General features: G+C 38.2%; 1 protein-coding gene across 4 annotated transcripts in view; it reads right to left on the bottom strand.

Moving 5' to 3' along the window:
• LOC106074843 (kin of IRRE-like protein 2) overlaps window positions 1–15,959 on the bottom strand; it is a 321,964-nt gene that overhangs the window by 175,041 nt on the left and 130,964 nt on the right. For 3 of the 4 annotated variants that reach the window (XM_056011107.1, XM_056011100.1, XM_056011121.1), the window contains exon 2: window positions 747–989. The gene's annotated coding sequence lies outside the window, so the exon portion shown is untranslated. Of the gene's footprint in view, window positions 1–133; window positions 990–15,959 lie in introns of all 4 variants that reach the window. The other variant, XM_056011115.1, reaches the window with a different exon arrangement.

Genomic DNA, 15,959 nt, shown 5'->3' with positions numbered 1-15,959 from the left:
TTCTCTCAGATACAAAGTGAAATTCTCTGATCAACAGATTAATTCAATCTAGTGCTTTCAACTAGAAATGTTGACTATTTATAGGACTATGTTTGCACTGGTGTAGTTTGAAATGCTTAGATTAGTGACCCACCCAGGAGTCAAACAGTTATCAATGACGTCATGCAGTGAGGCCCAGCAGACCACAACTCTTGACGCGCTGCCGTCTGGCTTCTCGAAACAGCTGCGCACGATGTATGGTGTAGTCAAAGAGATTAAGTTTATTTTCATTATTATTATTGTTATGTTAGAAACGAGCATTCATTGTCCGGCCCTGCCAGGGTCGAAGTTTTATTCAAGAGAAACGAAATTCATTGTAGTCCCTTTATCAGTGTCCACTGAGGAATTATTATTATTATCATTATTATTATTATTATTATTATGTTAGAAACGAACGAGCATTCATTCTCTGGCTCTGCCAGGGTCGAGTTTCGTTAAAAAGAAACAAAATTCACCGTAGTCCCTTTATAATTATTTTTTATTATTATTTATTTACTTATTTTGCGAATATGCAGTCCGTGACACTCATGTCTAAAACAGTGCCGGGTCTAAAAATTCTGGGCACCACTGGAGTTCCTACTGAATGCTAGCACTGCGTTTAGAACTAATTACAGCCCTTGACTTAATAATTTATTCCATGCTGGACAACACAGGCCATTAAGGGTAAGAAAAAAAAATCAACATTTAGTCACGTGATCCAACCATACCATCTGTTGAAACTCTCCATTCAGTGACCCTTGACCCAGTAGGAGTGTAATCCAAATGCCGAAAAGAAAACACAAAAACTTATGAAACTCTTTAGATCATTTCTTAGTACTGGCGAGATGCTCCGCCGTGACTGTGTCATCATCCATTGTGTAGTCAGGGACTTGTGTGTCATTATCCACAGTGTTCTGAGGTGCACATCTTATTCACCATTCGCCATCTATTGACTAGAGTTGGAGACACACCTGGGGGGGTAGACAAAAAAATAGTATACATTTATAAATAGTGCAGTCAGGTAAAATATGTGTTCATATATAGACGTATATAGGTCAGGGAATGTCCCAGCTAGCATTTTTAAAATATTGAGCTCAGATAAGTATTTAATGGATGATGGTTCAAGTGTATACAATAAGTCACAATTACACAGTGACAACATTAGCATTCAGGGCGAAAGTTCAGGTGTTACCAAATCACACAACGCGTTGACTTAGTCAAGTAGACGCTTTCGTTTGTATGTATTTACTTGAAGCACGGTGAGGCCTGCCCAACCATACATCAACCACTTGCAACATACACCAACAGCTTTCAACATACACCAACAGCTTTCAACATACATCAACAACTTGCAACATACACCAACAGCTTTCAACATACATCAACAACTTGCAACATATACCATCAACTTTCAACATACATCAACCACTTGCAACATACACCAACAGCTTTCAACATACATCAACCATTCGCAACATACACCAACAGTTTCAACATACATCAACAACTTGCAACATATACCAACAACTTTCAACATGCACCAACAACTATCTTCATACACCGACAGCTTTCAACATACACCAACAACTTTCAAAATACACACTAACAACTTTCAACATACATCAACAACTTTCAACATACATCAACAACTTTCAATACACACCAACAGCTTTCAACACACACCAACAACTTTCAACATACACCAACAACTTTCAACATACACCAACAGCTTTCAACATACACCAACAGCTTTCAACATACACCAACAGCTTTCAACATACACCAACAGCTTTCAACATACACCAACAGCTTTCAACATACACCAACAGCTTTCAACATACACCAACAGCTTTCAACATACACCAACAACTTTCAACATACACCAACAACTTTCAACAAGACTAAACATACACCAAATCACTTTATATCATTTCTATTACATGGAAGAAAAAAGACATGCATCTGTGTTGTAGACTTGATGTAGAGCCCATTGCACGCGCCTTTGGTGTGGCAACAAACATCGACCAGCAAACAAAGCAAAGGAAAAAAATACAACAAAACAAAAAACAAAGTAAAGAAAAACAAAGAAAAAAACAGAATTGTTTTCTATCTCTCTACGTGAACACGCATTAATGACAATAAAAACTTTAGCCAAAAATAAATCGATAAAAAAATACATTTTCAAAAATATTTAATTAAAAAGAAAGAAATATTTTGTTTCAAACTTATTTGTAGTATTAAAATTCTACAATATGTTTTTTTCTGGGTTTTTTTCGGATCACTTTTCTTACGCGAGCTGAATGTCATAATCTACGCTATACAAAAGAGAATGAAAAAACAAAAAGACAACAGAGTTAACTTCAGAAGTAGTACTGTCTTTAATGTCTTTAATGTCTATAACAAAAAAAAAAAACAAGGTTACAAAAGACAGTTTGTGTGGAAACAACACAAACTTAAAATTGGCCCCCGAAGTGGTCCACACAGGCTTCAATATTTTCTAAAAGAACATCCGCATGAAATTATATCGAAGACAAATGAGAGATAAGAATGGAGAAAGAAGGTTAACAGATCTTGTGTAGTGCCCCAACGGTCCCGCAGATCAAAGGATAGGTGAAAGTGAATGTAAAGTTAGATGTGAACCTGGCCTAACTAGTTCCCATTTCAGACCTTGTGGTCTATAGGGCAGATGATATAAGGGTCATCTGATTCGAGGGTGTCATGTAGCCAGCACAACGACCAACCGCCTTTACTTTTCCCCAACTAATGTCAAGTACCCATTAGGGCTGAGTGGACTCAGAGGCGCCCAGGGATTCCAAAGTTAAAAAATCCCAGTCTTCACCAGGATTCGAACCCGGTAACCCCGGTTAGGAAGCTAGGAGCTTTATACCGCTCAGCCACAGCGCCTCCCCTGGCTTAACTAATGTCTTACTATTGATCTAGTTGTTTTGAAAAGCCTCGATCTCTTCCTCTACCTGCATTTTAAAAAAAAAGGAAAATGAAATTTACAAGATTACTATTCGTTTTAAATTAGGTCTAACTTATAATGCATACTAATTAGCTTTTTCTCTTTAAAAAACTGCTTGCATAACTGATTTTAAAAATTAGATTTTTCGATTTCAGAAAAAAAAAGTAGCCGTTGCATCAGAACTTTGAATGGTCTAAAATATTGTGATGTCGGATTTTCAATATCTTTTCTAGTTTACGAGATCTAAACGGGACGGACGGACAGACGGACAGACATTTCGCACAAAACTAATAGCGTCTTTTCCCCTTTCGGTGGCCGCTAAAAATATAATGTTCTAGAAGAAGATTTACTTAAAAAGTTACGAAACAAACAACAAAAAAACAACAACACCCAAACTAACAAAGGTTCGCCTCAGATCGCTAGAGAACATATTTCCAATTGTCTCAAAAATGGAGATAGCTAAAGAAACAGCAGACCTCATACGACCCCTGGAGTAAAAAGACCATTGTTGCCACGCATCACAAACAAACCCTCATTAATATTCATGGTTGTGACCGAGTCATAACATACTTCTGAGGACCATTCACACCGTGTTGATTACAGCTACTGATTGGAGAGCAGTAATTGAAACTATTTAAAACTAGAGGCAGCTGCTGAGTTGAATGTACAAGCAGTGACTGAAGTAAAATGACACTTCTAATCTAGTATCTTTATGCTAATCGTCTAGTTCATTTCAGCGGGTGTTCTTGGGATCTCTGACGTCTTGCCACAGTAACAGATGTGTACAATGAATGTATAAACACAGTGACACTACAACAGTGACACTTTCACACTATTACAGAAACACTTTGACAGAGTGTTGTTGTCGTTCGTTGGTTTATACCTTCAAACATATAATAGAAACAAACCGATGTAGTCCTATTATAGTTTTAATGAAATGACTTTCAATAGCTTGAATGAACTTCTTTCTTAAAATACAAACGTACTAGAGCTTTTATTTATGAATAGAATTAAGTTCAACTTGAAATGAGATTTAGTAGTAACATAAAAGAATTGGAAATTTGAAGACAAATCTAACTGGCAACAAATACACGTCTAACTTGAAACAAATACACGTCCAGCAACAAATACACGTCTAACTGGCCACAAATACACGTCTAACTGGCAACATATACACGTCTAACTGGCAACAAATACACGTCTAACTGGCAACAAATACACGTCTAGCAACAAATACACGTCTAACTGGCAACAAATACACGTCTAACTGACAACAAATACACGTCTAGCAACAAATACACGTCTAACTGGCAACAAATACACGTCTAACTGACAACAAATACACGTCTAGCAACAAATACACGTCTAACTGACAACAAATACACGTCTAGCAACAAATACACGTCTAACTGGCCACAAATACATGTTTAACTAGCAACAAATACACGTCTAACTGGCCACAAATACACGTCTAGCAACAAATACACGTCTAACTAGCAATAAATACACGTCTAACTGGCAACAAATACTCATCTAACTGGCAACATATACACGTCTAACTGGCCACAAATACACGTCTAGCAACAAATACACGTCTAACTGGCAACAAATACACGTCTAACTGACAACAAATACACGTCTAGCAACAAATACACGTCTAACTAGCAACAAATACACGTCTAACTGACAACAAATACACGTCTAGCAACAAATACACGTCTAACTGACAACAAATACACGTCTAGCAACAAATACACGTCTAACTGGCCACAAATACATGTTTAACTAGCAACAAATACACGTCTAACTGGCCACAAATACACGTCTAGCAACAAATACACGTCTAACTAGCAATAAATACACGTCTAACTGGCAACAAATACTCATCTAACTGGCAACATATACACGTCTAACAGGCCACAAATACACGTCTAGCAACAAATGCACGTCTAGCTAGCAACAAATACACGTCTAACTGGCCACAAATACACTTCTAGCAACAAATACACGTCTAACTGGCAACAAATACACGTCTAACTGGCAACAAATACACGTCTAACTAGCAACAAATACATGTTTAACTGGCAACAAATACACGTCTAACTAGCAATAAATACATGTTTAACTGGCAACAAAAACACATCTAACTGGCAACAAATACACGTCTAACTAGCAACAAATACACGTCTAACTGGCAACAAATACACGTCTAGCAACAAATACACATCTAACTAGCAACAAATACATGTTTAACTGGCAACAAAAACACATCTAACTGGCAACAAATACACGTCTAACTAGCAACAAATACACGTCTAACTAGCAACAAATACACGTCTAGCAACAAATACACGTCTAGCAACAAATACACGTCTAACTAGCACCAATACACGTCTAACTGGCAACAAATACACGTCTAGCAACAAATACACGTCTAACTGGCCACAAATAGATGTTTAACTGGCAACAAATACACGTCTGGACTGTCTTACGTTCCCACACACGTCCCTTCTAGTAATATCAATTATGACAGACCATGTCGCAGTTTCATCAGAACCAACCCTTCCTTTTCTCGGTGTTACCATGGAAACACACACACACTAGCACAGAGGTACTATTGCTATCTTTATCTAGTGGCGTAGCAAGGTACCCTTGGGCACGGGTTTAAGAACAATTTGGTGGGCCCGGGTTCAAGAACATCTTGGTGTCCCCTGTCCAGCCAATAAGACAAATTTAGTGTGTGACAAAAATGAGTTATCTAAATGCAAAGACATTCCAATGTAAAGATCGTAACTTTTGGAGAAAAAAACTTGTTATTCGAATGGATGGTTTTGAGGTCATACGATGTGAATGTATGGGCATTGGCATCGTATTGGTTTCGAAATAAACCACCGCTGGAATCCGCTATCGGAATAATTTAAATAGGCACTCGCTGAACCTCCAAGAAAACATTTAACATCTTTATTTCATTTAGTATGGGGATCCAACCCAGGACTTGTGTGACAGGCTCGAGCTAAATGGGAGATGGCATAAACACGGCTTGGTGTTAAACCAAATAGGTGTTGGTAATCAAGTGCCAGTGCTTCTTGTGACTGAATTAGAGACAGTATTATAAGCGCACATTCTTAAAAGCACGGGATAAAACGATATTATTAATTAATTTCTATTCGTTTTAAGACGCATTAGGAAGTAATACGTAAGCATGTAGTTTAAATATTAGACTATTAGTGTTAAGTTAAATTTTAATTTAGGTGATGGCCAGAGACTGTAGATGTATACGACGTAACCACTGCCTGCTACACAAGTAAATATCACGCCAGTACTGCGATGACTACAGGACGTAACCACTGCCTGCTACACAAGTAAATATCACACCAGTACTGCGAGGACTATAGGACGTAACCACTGCCTGCTACACAAGTAAATATCACTCCAGTACTGCGATGACTATAGGACGTAACCACTGCCTGCTACACAAGTAAATATCACACCAGTACTGCGAGGACTATAGGACGTAACCACTGCCTGCTACACAAGTAAATATCACTCCAGTACTGCGATGACTATAGGACGTAACCACTGCCTGCTACACAAGTAAATATCACACCAGTACTGCGAGGACTATAGGACGTAACCACTGCCTGATACACAAGTAAATATCACTCCAGTACTGCGAGGACTATAGGACGTAACCAATGCCTGCTACACAAGTAAATATCACACCATTACTGCGATGATTATAGGACGTAACCACTGCCTGCTGCAGAAGTAAATATCTCTCCAGTACTGCGAGGACTATAGGACGTAACCACTGCCTGCTACACAAGTAAATATCACTCCAGTACTGCGAGGACTATAGGACGTAACCACTGCCTGCTACACAAGTAAATATCACACCAGTACTGCGAGGACTATAGGACGTAACCACTGCCTGCTACACAAGTAAATATCACTCCAGTACTGCGAGGACTATAGGACGTAACCAATGCCTGCTACACAAGTAAATATCACACTAGTACTGCGAGGACTATAGGACGTAACCACTGCCTGCTACACAAGTAAATATCACACCAGTACTGCGAGGACTATAGGACGTAACCACTGCCTGCTACACAAGTAAATATCACACCAGTACTGCGAGGACTATAGGACGTAACCACTGCCTGCTACACAAGTAAATATCACACCATTACTGCGATGATTATAGGACGTAACCACTGCCTGCTGCAGAAGTAAATATCACTCCAGTACTGCGAGGACTATAGGACGTAACCACTGCCTGCTACACAAGTAAATATCACACCAGTACTGCGAGGACTATAGGACGTAACCACTGCCTGCTACACAAGTAAATATCACACCAGTACTGCGAGGACTATAGGGCGTAACCACTGCCTGCTACACAAGTAAATATCACACCAGTACTGCGAGGACTATAGGACGTAACCACTGCCTGCTACACAAGTAAATATCACACCAGTACTGCGAGGACTATAGGACGTAACCACTGCTTGCTACACAAGTAAATATCACATTAGTACTCCGGGTTCAAGAACAACTTGATGGGTTCCTCTCCAGCCAATAAGACAAATTTAGTGTGTGACAAAAAAATGAGTAAACTAAATGTAAAGACATTCCAATGTAAAGATCGTACTTTTTTCTTAAAAAAGGAATTATGTCATAACGTTTGATTCAGATAGGACTGCATATAAGTAATAGTGTTAAAAGTGTAATGTTTTTACAACTTCTTAACAGAGTTAAACTACTTAATTGTGTTTGAAATGAACAAACAAATGTTCTTCCTAATTTCTAATGTGGGCTCCAACTGGCCTTGAGCATAGGCCATTCGTAATGAGATCCTTCGCGCCATGGTTGCTACGCCATAGCTGTGGGCCCCTATTGCTTGTGGGCCTGGGTTCATTGAACCCCTTCGCGCCATGGATGCTACGCCACTGTCTTTATCAGAAAGCTGCTGGCTCATGGGAGGACACAAGGGAGGAGGACAAAGCTTTGTAAAGGAGGACAAACAATCCAGAAACTGTATACTTTCAAAACGAGACTATGACAGATGAAACCTTTCAGTAAATCAAAATCTCTATGAAGTATTATGTTTTTCAGAGGAAGTGATTTTTTGCAGTACTTTACTTTCCGTGATAACTGCCAGATACTTCCGTTATTAGATTCTCTTCAGATAGTATTTGGTGAGAAAACTAATGTCTCTCAGTGAGTCCATTCAGAGTGGTTGTTTTTTTCCCCACTGTCATTTTGCTTGGCTGTTAAATGAACTGTTTAATAATTTGTAGCTAATAAGAAGTAAATATTTTTTTTTAGACTTAAAAAAAAAAGCTAACATTTAGTGAAATTGCATCAATTAATTTGAATCAATCATGTAATTAATTTTAATAGATCTAGACTAACAATAAAAAAATCTGTGCGAATGGAAATATTTTTATTAATTGCTTTTCTTTAGCGCAACATTTGTGACCCAGTGGAGGAAGGGGATCTGGGAGAAGATTTCTGTGCTGCCTTTTCAAAAGCAATTTTTAAAAAAAGTTGTTCGAGTCTGAATTCAAGCTCGAGATCTCGTGCCTCCACCATGAAATTAAAAGTTCCTTCAAATACTTAAAGAGTAGAAGGTTTTATAGTCTAGAAGTCGACCGGCGGCGTAGCATACGCCGCTATTTTGCAGGGCCAGCCTTAGGCCACTGCAACCTATGTGTCCGTAGTGTGCCCCACACTTTCATAGGACCCTCGCTAATTCTAGGTGTATAAATTATTAAATTAAACCATTTTATAACTTATAACAGATTTCCCGCGGAACGGCATTATCACGTGATAGTGGAATCTAGTGAAAGAAGCTTCTCGCGCCTCAAACTAATGAAGAATTACTTTAGGTCAACAATTCTTAAAGTTAGATTGAAACAATTGGCAAATGTTGCTATTGAGCGTGATCTATGTAGAAAACAGAATTCTTATGATATACTGTATGCCTTCGCTACAAGCAAGGCTCGTAAAGTCATTATGTGCGTAGTAAAGAATGAATAAAATGCAAAGACAAATATATTTTCTAATACAAACTCTTAATTTTCACTTATTGTCCGTATCCCTACCCAAACCGTTTCACATTGAGTCCCGCAATGGTTAAGTCCGGTCCTGCTATTTAGTGGTGGGTGAATACAGAGTAGATTGCTTGTTCTCTTTCCATGTCTTCTTGGTCACAATGGTAAAGTCCGGCCCTGCTATTAGTGACGGGTGAATACTACTTGTTGTCCCCCACCCCCTTTTTTTTTTCGCCTCTAAAATTACGTGGGGTAACTCTAGTCCGTCCGATTTGCAGAAATAAAAGAGTGATCTTTCCATTACTTGGTGTCCAAACTCTTCATCCATGAAGAGAAATAGATTGTTTAAACATTTTAGCGAACGGCCTGATTCTCTACACAAGGCTTATCTCTCGTAGTTTAATAGGCCCTGCTGTCTCTATATGAAACAAAATTAATTACTGACGACTAATTGATTATCTTTTTTTTTTCATTGATTCAAGTGTTGTCATCGACTATGAATATGTATGCAAAATTTCAACTTGATCCGAGAATGGGAAAATGGAGAAATAACGTGTAAAAGATTCCACCCCGACAGACAGAGATGATATAAGCTTCTTATAAAACATAATTTTCAAGCTCAACTTTATTCCACTATCATAAAATATATGAAACCTCATTCCCATAGTCGCATTTGATTTTCTTCTTAGTTTTGTATGTTTTATATAAGCCAATCACATTGCCCTCAAAAATGGGCATTTTTGTATGAGGTAATATTCCTATATGACATTTTAACATTTTTTTAACATAAAAAAATTAAACTAAATATTTCAATTAAGCTTCATAGTCAATTGTCAACTTGTGTTCAATGTCACTAAACGCAATAGTTGGAGACAATATGTTTTACTAAGAAATTAAATATTGAACTCTCAACTTTCTGTATCACAACCAAGACTCACCATCAACCCTGCCAGTAAACTATCTCTACTACAGACCTGTAGAAGGTCATCCACACAGACCTATTGAAGGTCATCAACACAGACCACATTCAATGGATCGACCTCAACATTGATTACATGAGGGGATTTTTTTTTTCCAATGCTTTCGTTTCCCTTCAGATTTTGAATTCCAGTTTGGAGTTTGTTGTGATACCATTATCATTGGGAAACTAGAAATGTAGTCAAAGTTTGTTGTGATACCATTATCATTGGGAAACTAGAAATGTAGTCAAAGTTTGTTGTGATACCATTATCATTGGGAAACTAGAAATGTAGTCAAAGTTTGTTGTGATACCATTATCATTGGGAAACTAGAAATGTAGTCAAAGTTTGTTGTGATACCATTATCATTGGGAAACTAGAAATGTAGTCAAAGTTTGTTGTGATACCATTATCATTGGGAAACTAGAAATGTAGTCAAAGTTTGTTGTGATACCATTATCATTGGGAAACTAGAAATGTAGTCAAAGTTTGTTGTGATACCATTATCATTGGGAAACTAGAAATGTAGTCAAAGTTTGTTGTGATACCATTATCATTGGGAAACTAGAAATGTAGTCAAAGTTTGTTGTGATACCATTATCATTGGGAAACTAGAAATGTAGTCAAAGTTTGTTGTGATACCATTATCATTGGGAAACTAGAAATGTAGTCAAAGTTTGTTGTGATACCATTATCATTGGGAAACTAGAAATGTAGTCAAAGTTTGTTGTGATACCATTATCATTGGGAAACTAGAAATGTAGTCAAAGTTTGTTGTGATACCATTATCATTGGGAAACTAGAAATGTAGTCAAAGTTTGTTGTGATACCATTATCATTGGGAAACTAGAAATGTAGTCAAAGTTTGTTGTGATACCATTATCATTGGGAAACTAGAAATGTAGTCAAAGTTTGTTGTGATACCATTATCATTGGGAAACTAGAAATGTAGTCAAAGTTTGTTGTGATACCATTATCATTGGGAAACTAGAAATGTAGTCAAAGTTTGTCTTGCTACTGTTGGGCCTGTAGATGTAACCTTATCAATGTTCTCTTTTGACGTCTTCCCCCCGCCACACACACACACACGTATTATATCACACACCCACACACTCTCACACACTACTAGAGTATTGATGGATTTCCTTTTTCCCCCTTGCAATTAGATTTTTAAAAAAGTGAACACAGTTCGCCCTTGAAATCAATAAAACTATTACAGTTTGTCTATGTAATCAGACTAATCATAATTTGTCTATGTAGTCAGTCAGACTAATTACAGTTTGTCCATGCAATAGGTCAGGTTTATTACAGTTTGCCCATGCAATAGGTGAGGTTTATTACAGTTTGTCCATGAAATCAAACTAATTATAGTTTGTCTATGAAATCAGTGAGACCAATTACAATTAGTCTGTGTAATCAGTAAGACTGACTACTGTTTGTCTATAAAATCAGTGTGACTAATTATATTTTCTCTATGTAATCATATTAACTATATTTCGCTTATGTAATCAGTTAGACTAAATACATTTTGACAATGAAATAAGTGAGACTAATTATATTTTGTCTATGAAATCGGTGAGATTAATTATATTTTGCCCATGATATCAATGAGACTAATTATATTTTGTCTATGAAACTAATTACAGAGTGCAATGAAATCTGCGTGCCCACTAACAGAAAAGAAATGTGTTTATTTTCACAGCTTGATTGACACTTTCTACAAATCCATTGGTTTTGTTTTTTTCGCTACACTTAGTGATGTTGGTAGCAATGTGCGCCCACCTCACAACATGGCGCGCTAGCTGAACATCTGTGTGCGCCCACCTCACAACATGGCGCGCTAGCTGAACATCTGTGTGCGCCCACCTCACAACATGGCGCGCTAGCTGAACATCTGTGTGCGCCCACCTCACAACATGGCGCGCTAGCTGAACATCTGTGTGCGCCCACCTCACAACATGGCGCGCTAGCTGAACATCTGTGTGCGCCCACCTCACAACGGTAAATTGTCGTAGAATGTAAGCCGAAAAGTCATTTTTCCTAATACTCCGCCAGCCCCCTCCCTGCTAGTGTTCAGCTTGTTTAGGTATTGGTTACACCATTTATGTATGTGTGTGCGTGCGTGTGTGTATGTGTGTGTGCGTGCGTGTGTGTTTGTGCTTCGCGTGCATTCAGGTATAATTTGCAGCACCACAATCACACAAAGTTAAAAGAATAAGAACAAATATGAAAATTTAGAGACTGAATAGAATAACATTAAGCAATGATATCCCAGAAATCCTGTTTTACAAACGTATCGTAACAATAAATAAATAATAATAATAGTTGGACAAAGTCTTTGAGCTCCAGAATAATGGAACGCGCTGAAATGCAGGACCATGACTTTTTTTTTCTGTTTTACTGTCAGCACATCAGGGGAGAGTATTTGACTAACTAAATTTATTCCTCAGTTCAAGGTCTACTTTGTTCCAGGGCAAACAGTACATCGTGGTCAGTGCTCGCAGCCTGCACCGCTCCACTTTTGTTTTTAGAGCTCTGAAAATTGAATCTAGAGAACTCTCAAAGGATCCCATGTACACTCATTGACAAATCAGTTTTGAACAAGTTGTTTCCGACTCAAAGCTATGTGTTCATATTTCGTACAAGATATTTAAATACAACAGATATATATTAAAAAAAAAAAAAAGCAAAATAAGATATCTAGTATGTTACTACAACTAACAATTTGCTTCTAAGACTAAAAAAAAAAGCTATTATTTCTCATTATTGCTTCAAAGCGCCCTGAGTCTACATCATGTTCGCCAGCAGAGCTATATAACAAAATCTGCAAGACGTGCTTGTTACTACGATGAGCCTTGGTTGGCTATGGGAAGGAAAACTCTCAATCCTCTAGCTCCTTGCGGCTATATCCAAACCTGTAAAAAGGGAGTTAACCCTTAGGAAACATTAAAAACCGACAATCCTTGGGTGTTTGCGGCAATCAATGCTACATCCTGTCAGAAGCTGCGATACCAATGATTCCAAACTGGATTGGGTACCTGCCGTTCCTTCGGACACATCAGATGCATAAGAAGGATGAACTGCTGTGTGGTGACATCATTCCAAGTAAAGCTAATGTCCAGGCTTTCATCTCATTTCTAGGAGAGGATACATACACACGTATTCCACGACCGAAGGAGGCCAACCTAGATCAATTTATTATTTTCATTAAAATTATTATCACGATTGGAATATATTGATCAAAAGAAAGAACTCACGTGTTTCCACACACACAGATGTGTCCAATGAAGTTTCTATTTGGAAAGATAAAAAAAAAATTCCGCAACGCAAACGTATGCAATCAGCCCATGGAGAAGAAAATCTTAATGGAAATTGTGTTGTATTGGTCTAGAATGTATTGTTCTCTATGTACACTTAGATCTATTACCTCTCGGCACTGTCTCTTATTCAACAGACTCTCTTGTTTAGTCTAGTGAGAGGGTAAAAAAAAAGTGAGCTAACTAAGGAAGACAATTATCTTCTAATCTACTCTCAGGGCCTCCACGCGCCTCCTCCCCCTCCCCCCTGTTTATTTACTTTACCACTAAGAGCGATTCATGAATACATGGCTGGTGTGTGTGTATGTGTGTGTGAGTGTGTGTGTGTGATAGTGTGAGTTGGATTAATGTGTATGGTTGGTGGGGTGAAGGAGACATTAAAGTTACCCAAGAATACTGTGTGGGGTGAAGGAGGCATTAAAGTTACCCAAGAATACTGTGTGAGGTGAAGGAGACATTAAAGTTACCCAAGAATACTGTGTGGGGTGAAGGAGACATTAAAGTTACCCAAGAATACTGTGTGGGGTGAAGGAGGCATTAAAGTTACCCAAGAATACTGTGTGGGGTGAAGGAGGCATTAAAGTTACCCAAGAATACTGTGTGAGGTGAAGGAGACATTAAAGTTACCCAAGAATACTGTGTGGGGTGAAGGAGGCATTAAAGTTACCCAAGAATACTGTGTGAGGTGAAGGAGACATTAAAGTTACCCAAGAATACTGTGTGGGGTGAAGGAGGCATTAAAGTTACCCAAGAATACTGTGTGAGGTGAAGGAGACATTAAAGTTACCCAAGAATACTGTGTGAGGTGAAGGAGGCATTAAAGTTACCCAAGAATACTGTGTGGGGTGAAGGAGACATTAAAGTTACCCAAGAATACTGTGTGGGGTGAAGGAGGCATTAACGTTACCCAATATTACTGTGTGGGGTGAAGGAGACATTAAAGTTACCCAAGAATACTGTGTGGGGTGAAGGAGACATTAAAGTTACCCAAGAATACTGTGTGGGGTGAAGGAGACATTAAAGTGACCCAAGAATACTGTGTGGGGTGAAGGAGGCATTAAAGTTACCCAAGAATACTGTGTGGGGTGAAGGAGACATTAAAGTTACCCAAGAATACTGTGTGGGGTGAAGGAGGCATTAAAGTTACCCAAGAATACTGTGTGGGGTGAAGGAGGCATTAAAGTTACCCAAGAATACTGTGTGGGGTGAAGGAGACATTAAAGTTACCCAAGAATACTGTGTGGGGAGAAAAAGGCATTAAAGTTACCCAAGAATACTGTGTGGGGTGAAGGAGACATTAAAGTTACCCAAGAATACTGTGTGGGGAGAAAAAAGGCATTAAAGTTACCCAAGAATACTGTGTGGGGTGAAGGAGGCATTAAAGTTACCCAAGAATACTGTGTGGGGAGAAAAAGGCATTAAAGTTACCCAAGAATACTGTGTGGGGAGAAGGAGGCATTAAAGTGACCCAAGAATACTGTGTGGGGTGAAGGAGACATTAAAGTTACCCAAGAATACTGTGTGGGGAGAAAAAGGCATTAAAGTTACCCAAGAATACTGTGTGGGGAGAAGGAGGCATTAAAGTTACCCAAGAATACTGTGTGAGGTGAAGGAGACATTAAAGTGACCCAAGAATACTGTGTGGGGTGAAGGAGACATTAAAGTTACCCAAGAATACTGTGTGGGGAGAAAAAGGCAGAAAGAAAAACTTTGTAGTGATTTATTTAGTGACAACAATCATTGAGTAACGTAGAACGACCACAAGCTATTAATAGATCCAAATGTATAAGCGTTGATTGTATAAGCACTAATTGTATAAGCATGAATTTTATAGGCATTGATTGGAAGAGTATTAATTGTCGAAGCATAAAATATATAGGCATAAATTAGATGTAATTTTTAAGAACTTCAATATATGTTCTACATATGTTATGAAACTATATCTATCTACTAGAGATACATCAAACATTGAAATGTATAGCCTACAGAGATTCGTGTTCTCCTCGCAAATAACAATATCTTACATTTTTGTTATGAAATTGTTTCTCTTGAAATGTGTAAAGTTTGTTTAAGGACATGTGATCATGAGCCTGATCCATATAATAACACTTGCTGCTAACTGTGATGATTTTCACACATTCCAGTGAAAACATCGAGTTACCAGAGACTTATTTGTTGCTTTTTGTTTCTTTCAAATGAAACGAAAATAAAGGCAGGAACCTCTCTTTAAAAAAAAAATTGTCTGGAAATTGTGTTGACATAATACAAACCTTTTTTTTTAGGCTGTTAAGTTTTTCTGGGTATTTATGTCTCCGCACTTTGCATTATGAAGCCGATAACTATCTCCCCCTAGGTTAGGGTTTTACGTTTTGAGTCTATGGGGGACGCGTGAGAGGAAAAGGGGCGAGCACCCAACAGTTTAAAACAACGATTAGTGAGAAAACAGAAACTAGTTATTAGGAGTAATTAGCGGCATTAGTGTCACGTGGTACCAATGATACAAGGGGAGGGGGGGGGAGGCGGCGAATGGATTGTTGAATGGCTTGGAGGGAACAAACTGTCAGGAGTCGTTGAAGTGTGACTTAAGCTAAGTCTCTAAGTCTCTAAGTCTAAGTCACTGACGGTACAGAGTTCAGGCTCT

Source organism: Biomphalaria glabrata, chromosome 1 (genome assembly GCF_947242115.1).
Source record: "Biomphalaria glabrata chromosome 1, xgBioGlab47.1, whole genome shotgun sequence".
Classification (NCBI taxonomy): Eukaryota; Metazoa; Mollusca; class Gastropoda; family Planorbidae; genus Biomphalaria; species Biomphalaria glabrata.
The sequence above is the reverse complement of the archived record's forward strand: the minus strand, read 5'-3'. Positions and strand labels throughout refer to the sequence as shown.